At 39.9% G+C, this 22,565-nt stretch overlaps 1 long non-coding RNA gene across 1 annotated transcript; it reads right to left on the bottom strand.

Annotated features, from left to right (window-relative positions):
- Positions 1 to 13,520: 13,520 nt before the first annotated feature.
- Positions 13,521 to 20,956, bottom strand: LOC132712648 (uncharacterized). The gene is made up of 2 exons (XR_009623309.2): positions 17,330 to 20,956; positions 13,521 to 13,707 (listed from the first exon to the last, which is right to left on the bottom strand). It is a non-coding gene; the product is annotated as an uncharacterized LOC132712648 (long non-coding RNA).
- Positions 20,957 to 22,565: the final 1,609 nt, after the last annotated feature.

Raw genomic sequence — 22,565 nt, 5'->3', positions numbered from 1 at the left:
AATAGCAGGGGTGCTGGCTAAGTCACCATGTGGTACATATTTGAATGGTGGACTTGCCATTAATTATTCAATTGCTAAGAGGCTTCTGGGAATTAAAAAATCAAACATCAGAAATGCTGTATAATTTATGGGCAGACCCCACCAGGAAGTAGAACAATTGGAAAATTAAAAAATGCCCGGATTTTCTAATGATTCTGCTGAACTTTACTATTTTCTTCCACAGAAGTGCAGTGGAATGAAGCATGACCAATGCCGTCTATTTATAAAAAATGTATTTGGAATAGACGAAAGAAAGAGATACTCCCCAAGGGAGGTTCAACAACTCCCAGTCACAACCCAGCACGTACCATTTACTCAATTCAGAAGCCAAACCAAATAAATCAGAAGTCAAATTGTTATAAATCTGTAATGGCTTAATCCCATGTTAATGTTGCTCTTGATAGTTAAATTCTTCTTTTTAAAAAAATTTCTATTCATAGATAGTTCCATTCTTCCTTGCAAACCTTCTGAGCATTTCAGTTCCTGGCAACACAGATGTTGTGTCAGAGCCCCTCATAAACATGTATAAATTGAGTTTAACTAGCCATAGTTTAATTTAGATTCTGGAAGTTATTGATATTTTCTTACTATTTTGTGCTATTATCTTACTTGCGTTTTAATCTAGTTTTCCAAGAAAAGTGATTGTTTTCCTACTTCTGAGCGAAACAAACTACTGTGTTGTAATCCTTGACCCTTCCTGCAAGATCAGTCCACCTATGGATCTATTTGAGGCATTTACCGTTAAAGTCTACATTCTTCTAACACAAAGGGAATATTATCACAACAAAAACCACCATCAGAATATTCAGCCATGTTATAATTAATTGCAATTAGTATCATTATAATAAATGGTTGCATCATTTCCCTGTGCACCCGGGTTTCTTAACTTAGGCAGATTCCAGATGTGCGGACTTAAGCTTCCCAGAATTCTCCCAGGGTTCTCATGGCTGGCAAAGGAATTCTGGGAATTGGAGACCACACATCTGGAAGTTGCTTAGTTTAGGAAGCATTCCCCTCTGCCGTCAAATTGTCCTTGAAATGAGGAAGTTTCTTTAAAATTAATATTTATCTGCACTCAATTGTTCCATTTTTTTTTAAAAAAGTCCTTATTTATCCTAATACACTGAACTGTGCTAGGATTGCAGGATTGCCTAGGCCGTAGGGTGATGGGTCATGGATTTTGGACCCATTCTGTTAGTTAATTCATTTGAGCTACGTTGATTCAAAACGTGTGACCATATGATGCACTATTTTTACATTTTCTTTAAAACTCATCATTGCATTTTAATATCCAAACTCCTTCTAAAACAAAAATTAGGCAAGGTCAAAGGACGCTGGAGGGAATTGCCCTGATTTGTGATTAATTTCGCCAAGGTTTCTCAAGGGCTTCGTATTTACTGAACACCGAATGAGCTCGTCGAGATCACCTCATTAATTTTAATGTCAGGACTGGATTTTTTCCAGGTGATTCATCATGTACAGTCAGAGGTTTTGTTTTGTTTAACGGATTACCTGAGAAAGAAAAGGAGATACGACCATCGAAAGGCACAAGGGGGCATCTCATCGGCCACTTCACCTTCCTGGTAGAGGTCTGGGTCAGATATGAAACTATTGCAGTGGAAAAAAAAGGGGGGTTCCTCCCTTCAACACCGCCCACCCCCCCCGGAGAGGCTTTTTATCAGCAGTTTAAAGTAAAAAGGCCAAATATGTCCATGACGTCAGTGACACGAATTCTATTCTTACTGCTTTCTCTCCTGCCTTGCCTCTCAATGTATTTCCACTGTAGGGTATGTCATAAATAAGAAAAACTAAAAGGCAGCTGAAGTGTCAACCACCTACTGTAATAACCTATAAAGGCCATAAATAAATTAGAGCTCAACCAACTGCCAATTGTTTTTTGGGGGGGGCATTTTGATTTTAATATATTTTTTAAATTGCAAGCTTCTCAGAATCATTGACTGAGATGGAGGCTCTTTCCTCTTGATGAACATATATTTTCTTCTATGTACACTGAGAGTGTATGCACCAAGACAAATTCCTTGTGTGTCCAATCACACTTGGCTAATACAAAATTCTATTCTATTCTATTCTCTTTAGTTCTTCGAAATTCACCCATAATGTCCAACATTGTGTGGCCAGGAAGATAAAGGCTCTGTCCATTGGAGCTCAACTCCCAGCATTTGCATGGATAGGGAAATGTTGTTTTCTAGGGTCTGGAATCTCCCTTGTCACCCATTTTGGTTACTTCACGAAATCCTTCCCTCTCTTTCCTCCCTCCACCAAAGGCTGAAACTCCCTGCAATTCTCAGAAAAAGAAATTAAATGTATGTTTCAGATAGCTAAGAAGGTTGCCCATTCTTCAGTCAATGGCTGCAAATGATTTTTACCAAGGAGGCCAAAGCACCATAGGGTTGAAAATTGACTTCACTAAACTTTTCATTATTATTATTATTATTATTATTAATTATTATTATTATTATTATTATTATTATTATTATTATTATTATTATTATTATTATTATATAGGTAGCTCTTTATTCTTCTCACATGGACAGTGGATTGCCAGGAGTGACGTTATGCTGCCTGTATCACCTCTAATAATAACAATTGCAGAGAGTGGAGCATAATCTCTCAAATCCACCATACAGTGGCTGTCCAAACATGATAGGTATCTCTTACTTTTATTAACAAAAAACAGGTGATGAATTAAGTGTTTCTGATAAATGACACTCTCTTCGAGTTCTGAAAAAATGAGAGAGAGAGAGAGAGAGAGAGAGAGAGAGAGAGAGAGAAATTTCAAGCAGACATATGTTTTGAATAAAATAAAGACTCTTTCATAAAGACATCCCTAACTTGGATTTTATATTGCTAATGATTTAGAGCATATGAGAAAAAATTAGTAACTTAGGGCCACATTTCTAGGACTGTCTTCATATTTTATCACTCACCGACTCTTCAGTCTCTGCCTTGACAATGAGAGAGGTGAGATAGGAGTGTTGCAATTATGACTTACAGGCTTTATTTTTTGCCATGTGGAGAATAAACTATTTATTGTACAAACCTGGACAAAGTAACTGAAACGGTATTCTTCAGAGCACCCAGGAAATGGTTGTGATGTAGGAACACCAGACCAATACAGGATGATGTGTCTGGATAAGCATATGATGAAGGCCACAAATCAGTGTAGCAATACTAGGATCTCTATCAGTGTTTCTCAACCTTCATAACTTTAAGAAATGTGGACTTCAATTCCTAAAATTCCTCAGACAGCAAACCTCTTCTACACTATTGCTCAGAAAATTACATAGAGTGTCCACAAAGCCAGCCACTACTGAATTCAACTCAAAGGCACCCATAGAATCCAACTTTAAGTGACTTGCTTCATGCTTTGGTTTGTTTAGATGGAAGCTTCTAGTTTCCACCACAGTTGACCAGCTCCTACTGCATACCTCTCCCATTCTTCAATTATACACCAGGAGCAAAGATGTTAAAATAGTTATGGACTAATTACCAAAATTTAGTGTCTGGTAAGTGCCTAAATTAGCAGATGATGAAGTGAAATTGTATCCGCACATGAATAATGTCTGAGTCTCAGGTGGAAGTTTAAGGCAGCCACAAATCTTTGTCCCTCCTCAATTGGGGGAAAGATGCAGCTCTGCGTTTCACACACTCTGCACCTGTCCAATAAACGTGTCACAATGTATTTTGCATGGTGATTTTCCCAAGAAAAAGAGACGATGCTGGGGTTCTTGTTGCTATCAAAATATGTTTCCCAGACAGCAACATACATTCTTTCGCAAATGTGAATGACAGATGTAAAAAAGTATTTTCCTATTCCTGAGGGACAGGTTAGGGTTGAAATTCCTTTTTTTAATCAGGTGTAAGATCGCAAAAATAATTCTGTTTGCCAGATTTTGGAAACCGCATCCTTAAAGTGAAGTCATCAGTTCCATAGCCGGAATAAAACCTGAACACAAGGCTTAATCCTCATTTCAGAAACTGCAGGAAACATTTGCCATCTGGTCAGGATGGGCTGCTGGCGATTGCCTGGACAAATCCCTGCATTTTTTTGTCAAGATTTCAGAAGTGACTTGCCATTGCCTGCTTCCTAAGGTTGAGAGAGAATGACTGGCTCAAGGTTACCCAGCTGGGTTCGTGCCTAAGGTGGGGCTTGGACTCATGGCCTCCTGGTGCCTTCACCACTGCACCAAACTGGCTTTGTAGGGGAGGATGCAGACTGATGTTATTTGTACGGTTGGCTTTATATTCTTTATATTTATATTCAGCTGGTGTCAACCAGGTGCTCCTTCATCCTACCTATAAGGAACAGCCTTACAGACAGGAGACCCTACCTGAAATTCAGAATGAGAGAGTTCCTGCAAATCTTGAGGAACAGAGACCTCTGGGGCTCCTGCTACCCATGTGTCTCTCCAAATCCCACAGGGTGGCCTTCAGACTGGGACCAGGTTTTAATTGGGTTATTTTAATTACTGGGCCGAAATTATTTAATTGTTTTTAAACTGTTTTTTAAATTTTATATGTTATGTTTTATCTCGGCTGTGCACCGCCCTGAGTCCCACAGGAGAAGGGCGGTATAGAAATATAATAAAATAAAAAAATAAATAAATAAGGAAAACCAAAGGTTTTTGAGGAAGCTGTGATAAAACTGTCATGTAAACTCTGAGTAGGCACCTCACCATCCCAAACTGGATGGCGTTCAAAGGGCTCCATCTCCCCCTTTTCAACCATCAGCCCTTCCAAAAGAATCAAGTGGATTCCCTTGCTCAACCCAAGCGTGTCTCCTCTGCTGTTCAAGAAGAGTTTGGGAGACCTAACTAGCCAGCGGGTCCTCTTGTAAACAGAGGCAGGGACCAACCGGAGGGGGGGGGAAGCAAAAGGGTATCGGAGCAGTGAGGCTCTTGGCTGGCTCTGTGCAGCATCTGGCACCCAAGTACCTCCCAAGTCGCTTTGGCTCTGGAAGTGAAAGAATCGGGAAATACACTCAGGACCTCTGCGGTGTAAATCTCTTGTTCATTTGTACTAAGGCAACTAATCCTTTTATAATCATAAATGTCCCTTTGTGTTTAAGTGTTGCTCATTTTGCTTCATTTGGTCGGAAGCCCAGAAGGTCTGTTCTTTATTTGATTTTGGCGTTGGGTTGCCGTTTCCTAGTGGCTGCAGAGAGGATAACGCCGAGAGACCAAGAACTTGGCAGGCAGCAGGACTTTCTGTGAAAGGATTTATTTCAGATCTCCAAGATTTGGCTTTCCTGATTTTCTTTAAGCCTATATTTTAAGACTCCGTCCATCAGTAAGAAGGCCCGGTCTGCATTGGGGATAATTTGTTAATAAGTTCATTTCAAGCAATACTTCGAGCGATCTGTACATCAAGGATAGAAATTGGGAGAAGGTGCAACCTTAACCAAAACTTTACTCTGAGTCCAAGACAGGGCTCGTTTTCTGAAAGAAGGATTGGATATTAGTAACAGGCAGCTGAATTTTCCCCACAGATTCTACAACCACTAAATGCTAAAGGATTATCTCTAATGTAAGTGTTTATTTTTCAAAGTTTTGAGGGGTGGTGGTGGGGGGAATGAACTAAAATCACCCGGCCAGGTGACTCCGTTTGTGAGCGCCAACTTTGTTTTTACTCACTGCAGTGATTCTGTTCACAGCCCCAGCTGACTTCCAGATCAGAAGTTTTCCTGGCAGCCAGGATCTCATCCCATTTGAAGGCCTGAACAAGGGCACATGGGAAACGGTGCAGCTGAGCGAACCTGGATTTCCTACATCTAAGCCCCTTTGAGAGCCATCAAAAATCACACAATGGGGAAACCTCGATTTCTTTGGCATGAGGTTTCATAGAAGGGGAGAGTCTCCAAAAGTTCATTGGCCTGTTTGAAAAGGGCATATAATCCTCATGATTTTATCATTGCACCAAGTTACAAAGGTTTTAAATAACCTTTATAGCTAATAGAACAATGTTTGATGGTTGGGAATGGCACACAGTGGTGAGTGCGTTGGACTATGGATATCAAAGCTCAAATGTTAACAGTGGCATGAAACTCACTCTTCTTAGTCATTATCCTTCAGGCCAGTCTCCTCACAAGACCTCCTTCCGGTCTTCTTCTGCAGGTAAAAATCAAGGTGGTTCAGTTATACCTTTCAAGCTAAGTAGTGTCCAAATGGCCTGCGGTTCACGAATTCTTGAAGTCTGTGTCCTTTGGAAAGTGGCATGCAGAAATAAGACATTTTATGTTTATTAGCATGTATTCAATCCATATCCTGATTTTTTTTTAATCCAGAGAACATTTCTCTTTGGAAGAAACGCTTACAAAATGCTCATACTTGAAAATAGCCTGAGTGGCACAGCAGACTAATGCTACTGTTAAAAGTAGTATTTAGCTTCCAGCTGCCTGCAATTACTGCAAGTTCAATTCTCACCAGGCTCAAGGTTGACTCAGCCTTCCATCCTTTCTAAGGTAGGTAAAATGAGGACCCGGTTTGTGGGGGCAATAAACTGACTTTGTATAAAATATACATATAAATAAAAAAAAAAGTATGCTTATTTGTAATACTTACCGAAATGCCTATATTAGAAAAAACATGGTGCATTATGTAAGGAAAATGCATATAAATACTCAGGGTGCACAGGACAATTTTTTACCACCCTGTTGTTCTCAGGTACCACTAACCCTGTCACAACATGTAGCTTTTGCCAGTTTTCATGCAACCGCATTCAAAATACACCAGAAGATGACTTATGACACTATGACTTCTAATGAGCATTTACATTATAGACTGCTATGTACAATGACTTGGTTTACGCTCTTTTAATTACCATTCATTGCTTTTTAAAAGACTTAAAATATGTTTAGATGTTGTTTTATCTTTTTATGTCATTTTTATTTTTGTATTTTTCATTTTTTTGTTAAACCTCATTCCTTATTGTGGTCATTGACTGAAGCAAAGGTTGATTAATTGATTGAATGTTTGGAAACATTTAATATATTTAAAGAACTGTTTACCAAATTGTATAAGGGAGAGTATATGGGAATGAAAAAAAAAAGTGGACACATTTGCATTTCACCCCCTAAATTATAGAGTGATCAGATTGCGTGAGATAACAAGTTACTTCTCATTAAGTATCGTGCCCTGCCATGCCATGATCATAGATCAGATAAAAACTGAGCCATATCCTCTCTTATTAGAAGACAGGGTTACACCAAGTTGGGATGAAGTCTTCCTTCAGGGGAGTGTGAGGGATGGTGTTTTTAAGCAGGCCACATAAACCTGAAGTAGGTATCTGAGGCAGTCCAGATGATTCATGGATTGTTAGGAGAGAGGTTATAAGTCTACCTCTGGGGCAGCTTTGAAAATGCAGAGTTCTGATAACATTAGCTACGCAAAGAGGCTCCAGCAAATCTAGATTACAGGTACAAACTCTTTCAAAAGACGAACGATTATAAAGCACATTCTTAAGCCTCTGTTTAAATTCTTCTGTCAGGAGACATGGGTAATGGATGCCAGGGGAAGAGAGGACTGAGCAGAGATCTCTTCAAAAGGGTTTCACTTTAAAGTTACCTTTAAGCTATTTTGTTTGGTTCATGCACGGTGGGGGATGAGGAGTGAATTACAAGGATAACTGATGGGTTGGGTATGATCAGCCACTCCTCTTCCAAAGTAAACCAGTCAATGTAGATAATAAAGTTAAATCTTTTTGTCAGCTTTCCTTCTTTTTAAGGCACATCCACTCTTGAGAGAGCCAAATAGATCTAGTGGTGATTGGGCTTGGATCCAGACTAAGTTTGACACATTTTATTTCCTTGAGTTTCCTTGGAAAAAGGGTCATCATCATTAAGCTGTCATGTTTGATTCTCAATATGATGATAGGATGACTAATTTAATTTGCCTTCAGTTCTTTCTCTTTCTTTGCTTTCCTCGAGGAGGGATTCTCCAGCATTTTGTCTGATGTGCCAAATGGAAAAAAGCTTTAGGCCTTTGTGGGATTTTTATAGTTGACGGGAGATTCAAAGATTCTGATTTCCAAACTGAGATTTTGATTCGGTCCCATGTAGAATCACAGAAAATTTCTGAATTTGCATTTTCTCCTATTAATCAAAATACTGTATATCCATCCTCAAGGTACTATCTCCTTGAGGTTATCTGGATAAATATTAGAAAGTAAGAAAAGCTATTAGAGTTCAGGAACATTTGTTATTGCTTCAGAAAATCTGAACACTGTTATTATGCCTTATAGCAATAAAGTAGAATTCCAGACCTTCATGGAGTGTCTGTTTCTGGTCTACCTTGAAGGACTTACACAAACACACACATCGATTCTTCTTTTATGTTTAAAACATCCCTCTTCGAAAGGCCTTGTCCTTTCTTGAAGCACACCTCATCATTTTGTGCTATCTAGAAAGATGGAATTCCACATGTTCAGACTTACATTTAAACACTTTCACATTCATCAAGTTGTAAACCTTTTAGGTGACTTTGTTATTTTCATCAGCGCCGGTACTGCTGAATGTGTGGTTCTGTTTCCTGAACCCCCGAGCGTGCCAGCTGGCAGGCCAAAAGGCATCAATAAAATTATGAAATTGCTATTAAACCCCGTAAATGGATCTCTTCCATCCATCTTTCTGCACCAATCCATCTAGGTTTAGGGATGGGTGCAGTTTCAGCACGCTGAACCAGCTCTCCTTCCGTCTCTTTCCCTGCTCTCAGAAGGAATGACAAGCAACGTGCCTCTGCTTTTCATTGGCAGCCAACAGCTACCTTGTGGGAAAGTAATGAAAACCTTGTTGTAAATAATAAAATATGCTACAGAGGAGCTTCTTATTCTTTGGCTTTCTCTCTGTTTCTAGATGCCAGCAGGAGGCGTTGACGAAGAGAAAACAATGACCCATAAACCCATCTGCCAGTGTGAACTCGAGGGCACAATAATTTTCCTCCTTTCCACGGAAGACTCCCAAAATACACACTTTGTGCCAAAGGAACACCCCTTCTTTTTTGGGGGAAGGATCTCCCTCAGACTTCCAATGTAAAAGCGGTTGAAACCAGATTTCACAGACTTCGATTCCCACAGCCTTTTGATTGTCCCCATAAAGCTTGGCATGCTAGCCAGGCGATGTGTGTGGGTTTTCCTTTAAAGACCCTCCTTTATTTTGCTCTGTTTAACTTAGACAGAAAAGATATATTTTTTTCTTCCAAGAAGGTGTAACAGTGCAACTTTCAGATCAGTTCTCAATCATATCACAAAAGGCCTTCCTTCCTTCCTTCCTTCCTCCCTCCCTCCCTCCCTTTCTTTCTTTCCTTCCTTCCTTCCTCCCTCCCTCTTTCTTTCCTTCCTTCCTTCCTTCCTTCCTTCCTTCCTTCCTTCCTTCCTCCCTCCCTCCCTCCCTCCCCCTCCCTCTTTCTTTCCTTCCTTCCTCCCTCCCTCCCTCCTCCCTCCCTCCCTCTTTCTTTCTTTCCTTCCTTCCTTCCTTCCTCCCTCCCTCCCTCTTTCTTTCCTTTCTTCCTCCTTTCCTCCCTCCCTCCCTCCCTCCCCCCTCCCTCCCTCCCTCCCTCCCTCCTTCCTTCCTTCCTTCCTTCCTTCTCCATAATTTTTACATCCCAACTTCTATTTGACAAGATGTTTAAAAAAAGAAATAGAACAGCATGTTCTAAGCATGAGTTGAATCTGCCACAGTGATGAAAGCAGAAGTGGGCTTGTAAATTATACGTTCATTTATATGAGAAATAAGGATCTCGGAGCCATCAAAGCTAGATCAAGTTAAACATTTAATCCAAATACATTTTTCTCCCAGATGAAATTGGCACCATCTAAAAGCAACGTGAACTTTGCAGAGTGGGAGGTCTCATCCTTTGGTTGAAATCCATCAAGCTAATTGGTTTTCGGCTTGCAATGCTGGTAGTGACCGAAATTGTTCCTGCAAATTGACTATGATGGGATATTGAGATGCATCATTAAATGCTGGTTGTTGGTTGCTTTTCTGTAATGAACTTATTCTTAGGAATTCAAGTCAGTGTACACGGAAACTGCCCCTTTTCTCTGCCTAGCAGGAGGTCAGGTCCAGAATCACCCCAAAAGTTTTGTGCCCCAGAAGGGTTTGGAACTTTGCTCTCCTGATGCATTTTCAGAAGTTTAACTGGGACTTCACATGTGGACCTGGCCTTTTGCACCTGACAACTGGAGAACCTTTTGTCTGTATATATATTTTTAATTTTCTCTGGATGGGGGAGAGGGTTGACTCTTCTTCCCTCCTCATGACATGATCTTTGGGGGGTTTTTTTGTTGGACTTTTGTCTGTTTTCATATGTTAAGCCACCCGAGTCACAGCCCAGCCTAGAGATGGATTTCCTGTCCTTTGTAGGGGAAAGCGAGTGAAAACAATCGCATAACCCAGTGTTGAAGCTTAACATTGTCCCCACCCTAGCTGGAAATCTAACACCTAAAAGAAACCTTTGGAAATTCCCACCCTGCCCACCTTAGTGTTATCGACATAGCAAATCTGACTAAAACAAATATAATTATGAGGTCCTGGGTAAAAAGACAACCTGTCCACAGTGATGAGAGAGACTCATTTAAACTGAACGAACTATTTCGGCCTTCCCAACAGATACCTGACGCTCGGATCCTTGAATGTTCAGCTATGGCCACAATGCTGGGGGGAATTCTGGGCGGTTACGCTCAGAATCAAGAGGGTGGCTGGGTTGGATCATTAGCACAGAATTGTATGTTTTAAAAAGGACTGAAGAGGCCCAAGGAACAGGCTTTTCCCCCTGTCCATTTTGGATCATACTGGGTACATTGTTGAACCCTGTTTTTACAGCTACTATGGCTATAACTGAGTAATACACGGAATTAATGCTCATTTAGTGCTGAGGGAGAGGCTTGGAGAGCGAAGCAGATTTCAGAGAAAAATAGCTGCTCTACTGAATACGTCATCTGTGGTTTGCAACCAACTCCTACTCTAGTCTGGGGGCAACAATCATGTTCAAAGAGTAGTCTCAGGGTGGCAGCTTCTGGTCAGTTGGAGGATCAATGAACTGGGACACCAGTTCAGAGGCTGTAGAAGATGCAGGCAAGAAGCACTAGAAAGAAATGCAGCTGTGGACAATACCAGGAGAAATCAGAGGGGAAACTTAAGTCTCCTGAAACTGAGGACCTCCATCAAGGGCTGCCTCCTTATTCTGCTGGAAGAAATCCTGGCTTCTCAGATCCATTATCAGCTGTGCTTTCTGAGACTCTGGTGGTAGAGACTGATTGCTTTTCTCCTGCCTTCTTATCTTTCAGATAATGCTTTGCACAGGTCCGTCCTTCCTTCCTTCCTTCCTTCCTTCCTTCCTTCCTTCCTTCCTTCCTTCCTTCCTTCCTTCCTTCCTTCCTTCCTTCCTGTCTTCTCTCTCTCTCTCTTTCTTAATTTTGCTTCCCACCCTCTTTCCCTCCCTCTCCGCCTTCCTGCTTTCTGAAAAGAAAAGGAAAATCTATCTTTTACATTGATTTGTCAATGAATTCACTACTATGTGAACAATGTGAGATGCTATTGTAAGATATCATAGAAACTATGGTGGAGATTGCTGTATCCTTTGATTAGTAGAAAATATTGTCTGGTCAGTCAGCTCTTACGTTTCTTACACCTACAGCATTAAAAAAAAACAAACTGTTGTCCATACTTTCACATACATTCTTTGGTGAAATACAATTTTTGCTGAATTAACCTTAATCTCAAATCTATGGCTACCTCCATGCGCAAGTTCTTTCCCTACAGCTGGCCAGGCTGCTAAGCTCTGGGCATCAAGGCTTCCTGGTTAGAAGGGCCAAAGCAATATGTGCATCTCACCTCTACGTCACCCACAGTGTCTTCTCCAGGGAATGTGATGGATGAGCTCTCAAACCCAAAAGCTTTGGAAAAACTGCAGAGAACTGAGATCAAACCTCACCGAGCATAAATCAAACACAGACCCTCCGACTTCTTTTCTCCCCCTTTATTTTGAGAAGCAGCAGCAAGGATTTCTTGGCATCCAGTTTGGTTGACTGATATATTAACTTTCCATCCTGATGGAAAGATAATTCCAGAGGGGAAAAGAGATACTTTCCCCAATTTATTAAAGGGCTGGCCGAAGACCGTTAAAGCCGTTTGCCAAGCGGGTTTGGTGATGTTCAATATATATTTATCTTACATTCCTATCAAAATGCACACTTGAAAAATTCAGCCCAAACTCAATTTCTAGTCATTATTATAACTTACCCTCTAATATGGGCTTATTGTAGTCTACATACATCTCATGCACACTTCTCAAAATAAATTCATCTTCAATGCCATTATCCAGATGTTCAGATATCCTGGAATGGGGCTTCTATATTATCTGTCTCTTTTCACAGACTTTGAGGTACATAAAGAATGTTTTGCAATGTATTTCTGTAAAAAGACACGGTGCAAATATTTTTAATCAACACAGGTGTGACTGTGGAGCAGGAAAGTGTTGCTTATTGTTCCAGAACTTCAGCAACTTCAAAGGCTGTCTGGAAAAAAGGACTTCCAGTAATCTTGATTGGTTATCCTCAGATGAAATGAATAAGGTAGAAAATATCATCTGGAAGGATTCACCTACCCATCCTGCTTGGCTGAGCATGAAGATGACCCACCAATCATTGGTTAAGAACATCAACGTCCATCATTCTCAACCTGCCCCAGGATCAATGTCTTCCCTTATTTTGTTTCTAAAACATGTCTAAAATGACATTTTTCAACTTTGGCCTGCCCAGGCTGTGCTAAGTGTCCACTTCGAGGCAAGTTTTTCAAAGGAAGCTTATTGGGCAGTCCCTGTGTTGTTGTGTTCGGCTACCTACCACATATCCTTGGACCTTGGCCAGTGGTCTCCAGGGCTGTAGTGGTTGATAGGCTGATTCTAACATGTCCACCATGTTGTGTAGGTGGGAAGAACTGTACACGCGTCTCTCTCTCTCTCCCTCCAAAATTCCTCTCCCTCCACCAGTCTTCTAGGGGAAGCGTCTCAGACCGAAGTCTTTTTCTTTTAACACCCGGGTGTCTCTTGTTGTGAATCCCTCCCCTTCTTTCACAGGAGTTGGATCAAAAGTACAATATATGCTTTCCAAATCAAAGTAACCAGAAATAAGAAGAAGGAAATACAAATTGTCCCTTTCATTGTTAAGCACGTGGATGCTAAACCAATTACAGGTAGCTGAAAGAAAGACTACAGTGCCGATAAAGTCATAAACACCCTCTTAAAAATCAATCTCCAATAAAATACTATTCAGGATACTGAAGAGCAACTGATAGTGGTTTGGACGTGTAGCTGAAAGAGCCAAGGTGGAACAAAGGCACAAGAACCGAGTAGGCATCAAGTACAATAAACTCCCGATACAAAACACCAGAAACAATGACCAGAGACGCATTCCAGCTATCAGCATTGATCGAGTAGATTAAAGCACGCATCTTTAAAAAGATCAAGGACCTGACTGCAAAATGCTTTATTCTTTAGCAACAAAGGATTCTCCCAGCATGCTTTTTCCCGTTTGCTTCTCCGGGGCTCCAGTATCTGGTGTGGACATTGATTGGTTCATCTTTAACTGTGGGTTAATTTGTGTGATTGAAACCACGATGAGTTTCATTTAACTTTTGATGGGTTCAGAAGATTTCTGTGAAAGGAAAAGCGGGCCTGAGTTAATTAAGGTTAAAGGAACAGCTTCCTGTTTCAGTCTAATTTCACACTACAATGAACAATGTCGAGGTGTCAACTTCTTTGTTAAAAGTGTCTTGCGTTGCACTGGCAAACTGCTCAATGGTGTATAATTTGGCAAAAATTCAGGAGATCCTGTCAACTGATATTTTCTGATTTATTTATTTAATGCATCTGGGAAATGAATTGTGAATAGCACAATGTACTAAAAAGTGAACAAAAGTATGAATAAAGAGAAAAGCTAGACTTGTTTGTGCCTCTTAAATTTCATGAGTGAAAGGTTGACATTCTTCTAGTCAGATCCGCTCTTGATATTCAGTTGCTCACTTGGATCTCTTTTATAATTTCAAGAGGACCATGACTCCCCATCCCCTGGTCTCCCTTTCACGTACATCTTGCAAGCCATCTCCAAATCATCATTTGCTTCCTTTACCTATTAGTTAGATGGATACCCTACTTTTTAGTCAGGAACTCAGGGCAATGTGAGCAGAATTCTCTCTTCCCGTTTTGCACCCTAACCACAAACCCTGTCAGATGGGTGAATTTTGAGACAGGCCCAAAGTCATCTAAAGCGCTCTTGCTGCTGCAGAGGATTTGAACTTATGTCTTGTCCTATCCTTCCACTCCCCTCCCCCCATCAGAACTGTTGAAGCTTCTTGGGTGAGAAGATGTTTGTGGTTGTGGTCCCAGAACAGATATAAATCTCCCGGCGGAAGGAATTAATTTCATTCTGTACTATAATTCTCTCCTTCCTAAATGTCAGTGAATTCATTCAATCTTAAATAAGAGAAGCAGAGAAAAGGACAGGCCTGGAGCAGCAGAACAGATAACAAATTTGGAGGACCTGAGGATGAACTCCTTGTTCCCTCCTGTCAGGCTGTGAACAATCATCCCAAATAATGACTTGGCATCCACCAGGAAAGGGCGAAGAGCCCGTCACACTTAGAGCCTTCAAATTATTTAAACAGGTGCCCAATAGAGCAGGACAGGGTCCCATGTTTAGGGGGATGGAGGAAAACAAATAAGAACCAAGAGCTAAGCAAAAGTTGCAGAAACAAAACAGCTATTAAATTATTTGGCTTTGCTCTTCTCTGGCTGGATGAAACTTGCCTACAGATTGCTGATAGCATTGCAATTTTTTTCGTCATGAGTTTCCCCCCCCCCTCTGGTACACAAAGAGAAAAGTATATTTGTGACAACCCTGTGATAGTGCTTCCATCTAGATGAAGTTCTTTGTGATATGTGATGGTACATACCATGGGTATCTGCAGGGAAGGTTCAAAAAAAATCAAGATGGTGGCCATGGCCATGTAATCAATGACCCATTCATTTGATGTGCTGTACCCCTCCCTGTGAACCCTTCTGAGATACGTAGAATTGGTCTACATTCTTTCTTCTCTCATTTCCCCCCCTCCCCCATCGTCTTCTAAACCCTCTGAGAACATTTGGACAGTTTCATGTTTAATCAGGATTTGAATCTAAGAGCCCAGGACTTAAGGCTAAGGTAGGTTATCTGTGATCCCTCAAATTGGAATCCTCACTTGGGATACAAAAGAAGTCATTTATGGATCTTCCTTACTTCTGAAGATTTAACATCCACACCCATTCAAGACTGTTTCTCTCCACCAGCATCAGTTGACCCTGGATGACCCTGCTGATCTCAAGTCATCTCAAGAAGAGACTTTGAGGGTCTCCACTCCAAGTGAGGAGAAATAGGCCTGAAAAGGCTCGAACTATGGAGCACGTTTCTTCTCAGATATGAGAGATACCATCTTAGCTGCCTTTTGCGAAGCGGTATTGATCCTTCTATTCAGGAATGGTTTTCTGGTGGATGATGGACCTGAGCAGTGGTTATTTTATTAATTAAAAAGAGCCTTGGTAGTACAGTGGACTAAAGCACTGTTATTAACATCTGCTGCTTGCAATTACTGCAAGTTCGAATCTCACCAGGCTCAAGGTTGACTCAGCCTTCCATCCTTTCCAAGGTAGGTAAAATGAGGACCCAGATTGTGGGGGCAATAAGCTGACTTTGTATAAAAATATACAAAAGTATGAAGGCTATTGCTTAACGCATTGTAAGCCGCCCTGAGTCTCCGGAGAAGGGCAGCATATAAATTAAAGCAAAAAAATAAAATAAAATTGTTTTGTGTTCTTTTCTTTCAGTTTTAACCAGCACGAGTCTTTGTAAGCAAGGCAGATATAGAAACATCTATATAAATCAAATACATCAAACAATTTAAAAAAATGCATGAAAAGGGCTAAGGATTAAGTAGCCCTGTTCCCAACTAACTCAGCACCAAGAAAGGTCTGTGAAAAAGCAACCACAATTTCAGATTCCATCAAGAAGTCTATATTTTCTACATATCGAAAATAATTGTTCCACTTAATTCTATATTGGTCAGGCTTCACCTCAAACACCAAAGCCTTTTGTGGCCTCACACTTCAAAAGAATTCTCAGAGAAACTGGAAGAGTTTATTTTTAATGGTTCTGTACATCATTTTATAAAAGTTCCCTTTATAACAGGGTGAATTTCAACCTTTTAACCACATATTTTCCCATCCTTCCATCTGTATATTATAACCAAAGTTTTTAGCTCACTTTATCATTTGTTCTTCCGCTCGTTCGTCTTCTGTTTTATATTTCAATAAAAGCTTATACTTTAGCAATCACATGTGCATCGTTTGTCTATAGTGCTGTTTCAAATTCAGTCTTAAATGGTTCAAAACCATAAAATCTTTTATCTACTTTCAGATAACTGTAAACAGTAAAACATAGATATTCATCCCTATAAAGACGGGTTGAAGGAATAGGATATTTTTAGCTTTGAAGGAAGAAAAAGACTGATGGGAACCTAATAGCATTTTTCAAAGTCTTGCAAGTTCATCAGACAATCTCATCTTATTCCAGCTTGCAAAAACATGGAATTATGGATTAATGTTACAGGAAGTTACAGTTTCCTGCTCTGAAAGCCATGATTTTAGGAATTCTGGTTTATTTATGGAGCTTAACTCTTGGTTTTTATTTTACATATTTATTTTATAAACAGTTCATTTCCTAATGATGTAATTCCACTCCCCTTTAACTAGAAATAACTTTTGCAGAAAGCATAAATATGCTCTGCTTAAAGCTCTACTCTTTTGGTGCAGAAACTAAAACAAATATTTGTCATTTGTGATAGAGATTCAGACTGGATTTGGAATTCTAATACTAGAACATTATTGGGAATTAGAATGTTCTAATATTCTCTTTTCTATAATAGAGAATATTATATATTATAAAATATTATCATTAGAGATTAGGATATTATTTTTTTTTAGCGATTTGGACTGGATTTGGTGTTCAAAATAGTAATTCTAACATTTTGACGTTCTAATGTTTATGGGTAGTTATAATTCCAACCAGAACTGAACTGGAATCATTTGACTTTCTTCCTCTTCCTCCCCTCAACTTCAAGGGGGAAAATCCTCGCCACAGACCCAAGCTTTGAAGGATATAACTCAATGTCCTCATATCCCACATGTTCACCCCGAGGATGTGATCTAACCCAGTGACAGTTGGATATAATCTTTATTAGTTTTACCTTTGGAAAGGTTAAACGTGTGAATGAAACCCGCATGAGAAGGCTTAACTCCGATGCTGCTGGGGGATCAGAAGAGGGTGGCAGAAGGAATGTTCCAGAAGTGAAGAAGGGGCCCTCCTGTGATCCGAGGCCTGATGTGATTTAACACAGAAGCACAGAGGCCTTTCAAGATCGCACTTCTGTTTTCCTAAGGAGCCGCTGCCGAAGATACGCACACAAATTATGATAATACAGAACAGTTGGCAAAAAAGACCAGCAATGATATCTAATAATAATAAAAAAAAAGAATATTCTGTAGGCCACAAGGCTCTTTTGTTATCACAAACCATCTGTTTCTACAAGACGTCTGAACCTCATTGGCATCTTGTAGCTGGGCTTTGTGGAGGGGAAGGAGAGGGAAAAAATATCTTCAAACCTTCCTTCCCATGCTTAGAATTTTCTTTTATTAACAAATCTGTTAATAAGCCACATTTTGGACTATCACCTGTTATTAACCTGGATCTGTAGATGTGCTAAATGCATAGTATCTGCTTTGGAATTGGTCCAATATGTTGGCCCTTGAAAAAAAGAAACACAATTTCCATCAGTTTCTAATTGTCTTTTTCTAAGGTTAAAACCAGAAGAAATTTAGAATGGCTTGGTCTAAAATGAGGGATTTAAAGTAGAAACACCTGGGGAAAATATTTGAAGGCTCAACTTGTCTTTGATTGGCAGATGGAAGGATTGGGTCATTCCATGCCACAAACTAGAGGAAAGACACGAGTCACACTTGTGAATATATCTGGGAGAGGGGCTTGCTGGTCTTCCAGCTGTGAAAGAAATGTGAGGAACCCAAATTAAGAGTTTAAAAGTTAATGTTTGAACAGGGTGATTTTTTTAAATTATTATTTTTAATTTGATTTATATGCCGCCCTTCTCCGGAGACTCAGGGCGGCTTACATACAATGTGTTAAGCAATAGCCTTCATACTTTTGTATATTTTTATACAAAGTCAGCTTATTGCCCCCACAATCTGGGTCCTCATTTTACCTACCTTAGAAAGGATGGAAGGCTGAGTCAACCTTGAGCCTGGCGAGATTCGAACTTACAGTAATTGCAGGCAGCTGATGTTAATAACTGTTAATAACAGTGCTTTAGTCTGCCGCGCCACCAGGCCCATTAGATTTAGGCTGTAAAAATCCAACTGCTCACTGGATTCTGATGTACTGTCATTCATCTCTCTCTCTCTCTCTCATCTCTCATCTCTAATCTCTCTGTCCATCTTCCATCCATCCATCCACCCATCCCTATCTATCTATCTATCTATCTATCTATCTATCTATCATCTATCTATCTATCTATCTATCTATCATCTATCTATCTATCTATCTATCTATCTATCTATCTATCTATCATCTATCTATCTATCTATCATCTATCTATCTATCTATCTATCTATCTATCATCTATCTATCTATCTATCTATCTATCTATCTATCTATCATCTATCTATCTATCTATCTATCTATCTATCTATCATCTATCTATCTATCTATCTATCTATCATCTATCTATCTATCTATCTATCTATCTATCTATCATCTATCTATCTATCTCTCTCTCTATCTATCTATCTATCTATCTATCTATCTATCTATCTATCTATCTGCATGATCTCAAATATCACTTGAAAATGGCTTTTGCAACTGGGGACACTCTGGTAAAGCCCCCAAGTCCCCTACCTCTTGCCCTTTCTTCCTTTCTGATATCACAATTTGTGAAGGGAAGTAACTTTTTTCATAATAATTTATGACTGCTTCCTTTTACCCAATATGATAAATGTCATAAATCAAACATTTTAATTTGAATAACTTATTCAACTGTCAGAAACTTAATTTTGTTGCCACAAATGTGTTTCCTCTTTTCCAATACTTTGCTTTTAGGCGAACTGTCTCTGCATTTCTGGACTGCAGGCAAAGAGCAAAGATTTCCATTACAAGGAATCTAAAGAAAAAGATCCTCTTTTGGGGCAGCTGGTTACTATATAGCAGTTGAAAATAATCCTACAAACAACAGGGAACCAGATATTGATGTAATTTGCCATATATAGGATTTCTTTCTGTCTCTCTCTCTCTCTCTCTCTCTCTCTCTCTCTCTCTCTGTTTGTATGTGTAAGACCATATGCACAATAAAAAAAACCCACTGTGTGTAACTTAATATCAATAGACTATATATTTGAGAAACACCTTTGAAGTGCCAAATCTGATGATCCAAAACATACGTCTATGGTAAAGATATTTATTCTCTCCGCTGCTGGACTGGTAGCCTTTAGGCAATTCAGGGGGGGTTTGTTTTATAATCTGACAAAACAGATATCAAGTTCTCTAATATTTTGAACTGGGGGCATCGATACCATGACTATATTTTAAAGATCTGGGTGTGTTTTTTTCCACGAAATGCTTTTTTTTCCTTTTCACTTAATTTCTGTGATTTTCATTACTGCTCCTGAAAGTTATAATTTTTTTTTGTTACACTTTTCTTGTCCAAGGTTTATCTGATTGCTGAAAGCTCGTAGCCTTGTGAGAATCAGTCTAATTATTTCCACATCCTTTCCTTTTCAGATAAAACATCAGTCACACCCTTAGAGTGTACTTCAATGTTGCTTTTAAAACTCCATTCCAGTCTGTAAAAGTGTGAAGTTTGCAGAATAGTATAAACATTTTCCTATTATTATTTTTTTTAAATGACAGCAGGTGGACAGAAGCATGGCATTTCCCTTCTTTGTGCAGTTGTGTTGATCTGGACTTGTATTTCAGCTAAAAGTTTGACTGAATTTATTTTATTTATTTATTTTATTTATTTATTTGTCAAGAACCTATTTGGTAATAAGTATAAGCATGGATTGGATACATAAAATAGATACAAATAGAGGAAACATTAGGACAGGGACGGAAGGCACGCTGGTGATCTTATGCACGCCCCTTACAGACCTCTTAGGAATGGGGTGAGGTCAACAGTAGATAGTCTTAGGTTAAAATTTTGGGGGGTTTGGGGAAGAAACCACAGAGTCAGGTAGGGCATTCCAGGCATTGACCATTCTGTGGCTGAAGTCATATTTTCTGTAATCGAGTTTGGAGCAGTTCACTTTAAGTTTGTATCTATTGTGCGCTTGTGTATTGCTGTGATAGAAGGTGAAGTAGTCATTGACAAGTCGGACATTGTGGCAAATAATTTTATGAGCTACGCTTAGGTCAGACCGAAGGCGACGTAGTTCTAAATTTTCTAAGCCCAGAATTTCAAGTCTGGTGACATAAGGTATTTTGTTGCGAACAGAGGAGTGGAGGACTCTTCTCCTGAAATATCTCTGGACTCTCTCAATTGTATTAATGTCCGATATGCAGTGCGGGTTCCAGACAGATGAGCTGTATTTGAGAATTGGTCTAGCAAATATTTTGTATGCTCTGGTTAGTAGTGTGATATTACCAGAGAAGAAGTTACACAAGATGAGGTTTACAACTCTTAATGCTTTTTTGGCAATGCTGTTGCAGTGAGCTCCAGCACTTAGATCATTAGATATGAGAACATAGAGTACTCCAAGGTCCTTGACAGAGTGAGGGTCATCTACAAGGTCGTGTCCACTCAGCTTGTATTTTGTGTTCTTTTATTTATTTATTTATTCTTAGATATTTATTATTTATTTATATTTATTTATATATTATTAAATATTTATTATTATGTATTTTGTGTTTTTAGCAGCTCCAAGATAAACACTAAGCCCCCCCATTACATTGTGCACTTATAAAATGCAACAAGGCAGAAAAATAACCAGCGAAAAATTACCCGTGTTTGTGCCAAGGCTATTTTTATGCTGTCATATTGTTGTATACATTTAATAACTAAATCACCTGGCTTTAGTAACAATCACCCTTCCTCTCACCTAAAGCAGAAGGAGAATGCCAGTCTCCCTTATTGCTTATCCTTGCCCATAATTCCATTTAAAAAAAAAAGAGAGAGAGAGAGAGAGAGAGAAAACCCTATATTTTTCGTGCCAAATTAAACACCCCCATACATTCCGCATTATTGCTCTCGAGCTGCACTCTTGGATAATGGCGGATAATTACAGCCCAGCCAAGCGCCTCAGTTCCCTGTCAGGAAGAACCGGCTCCTTGCTGGGCTGCTTCCTTTCCCGCCTGGCTCCCCCACTGGCAGGTTGTGATGGCAGAGGCTCCTTTGCTTCCTCTGAAGCGGAGGACACCCCTGGCAATGCTGGGGTTTCCCCCCCTGCTGTTGACTTGATCCCAATGCTGGCTTTGGTGGGAAGGCCGGCTCCATTGCCTCTGACTCCTTAGCACCTCCTGGCCCACTGACAAAGGGGAGGCTGTGGGGTGCAGCTAGAGAGCTCAGTATTTCTTCTGGTTTTCCCTCGCTTTTCATCTTGCTTAGTTGCCAAGTTGTGTCTGACTCTTTGTAATCCCATGGACCAGAGCCTGTCAGCCCCCGCCCCCCCATCCTCCATGGTCTCTGGGAGTTTGCCCCAATTCACGTCCATTGTGTCAATGACCCTATCTAACCATCTCCTCCTCTGCTGTCCCCTGCTCCTTTGGTCGTCCCTCTTTCCCAACATCGGGGTCTAAGAGATGGCAAATCTGAAGTCTCTTCCTTTGGCTCTTCTACCTAAGCTTAGAGTAGATGCTTTTGAGCATTTCTTCTGGTTGGGTGTACTATAGATGGCTGGCTATTTTGCTCATTCTCACAATGTATTTCAAGAAATAAGCCTCATTTCTGTTGTAGTTGTAAAACCTGATTGGCTAATGATTGCTTGGGTAAGATTCCTGAGTTCAGGAATTCCAAAACGTACACCACCAACAGATTTAATTGTGGTAGTGATTATATTTTGTAAGCTACTTTGGGAGGAGAGTATGGGAGTATGGGAGGCAGCCGTTGGATCTTTGAAACTGGGTCATAAGTAGCTCTTGGGAAGTCTGTCATAACATTGAACAGTTGCTAAGCAACTGGTTGTAAATTAAGGACTACCTGTAAACAAACTGTAGTCAGAAGGCAAAGGAAGATTTATTATATATTAGAATATGGTATACCATCTGAATTAACAGCAGCTGTGAAGCCTCATAAAATCTGGAGGCCAATTCATCATCAGCTGACCAAGGACATAGTTGTGAGTCCAGGGGATGGAATTCTCTTGTCTTGCCTTTTTCTGGGAACAACTGGGTTTTTTTTACCCTGCATTCTTTTTTTTCCC

Source organism: Pantherophis guttatus, chromosome 7, assembly GCF_059756535.1.
Source record: "Pantherophis guttatus breed Tessera chromosome 7, ASM5975653v1, whole genome shotgun sequence".
In the NCBI taxonomy this organism is placed as follows: domain Eukaryota; kingdom Metazoa; phylum Chordata; class Lepidosauria; order Squamata; family Colubridae; genus Pantherophis; species Pantherophis guttatus.
The sequence above is the reverse complement of the archived record's forward strand: the minus strand, read 5'-3'. Positions and strand labels throughout refer to the sequence as shown.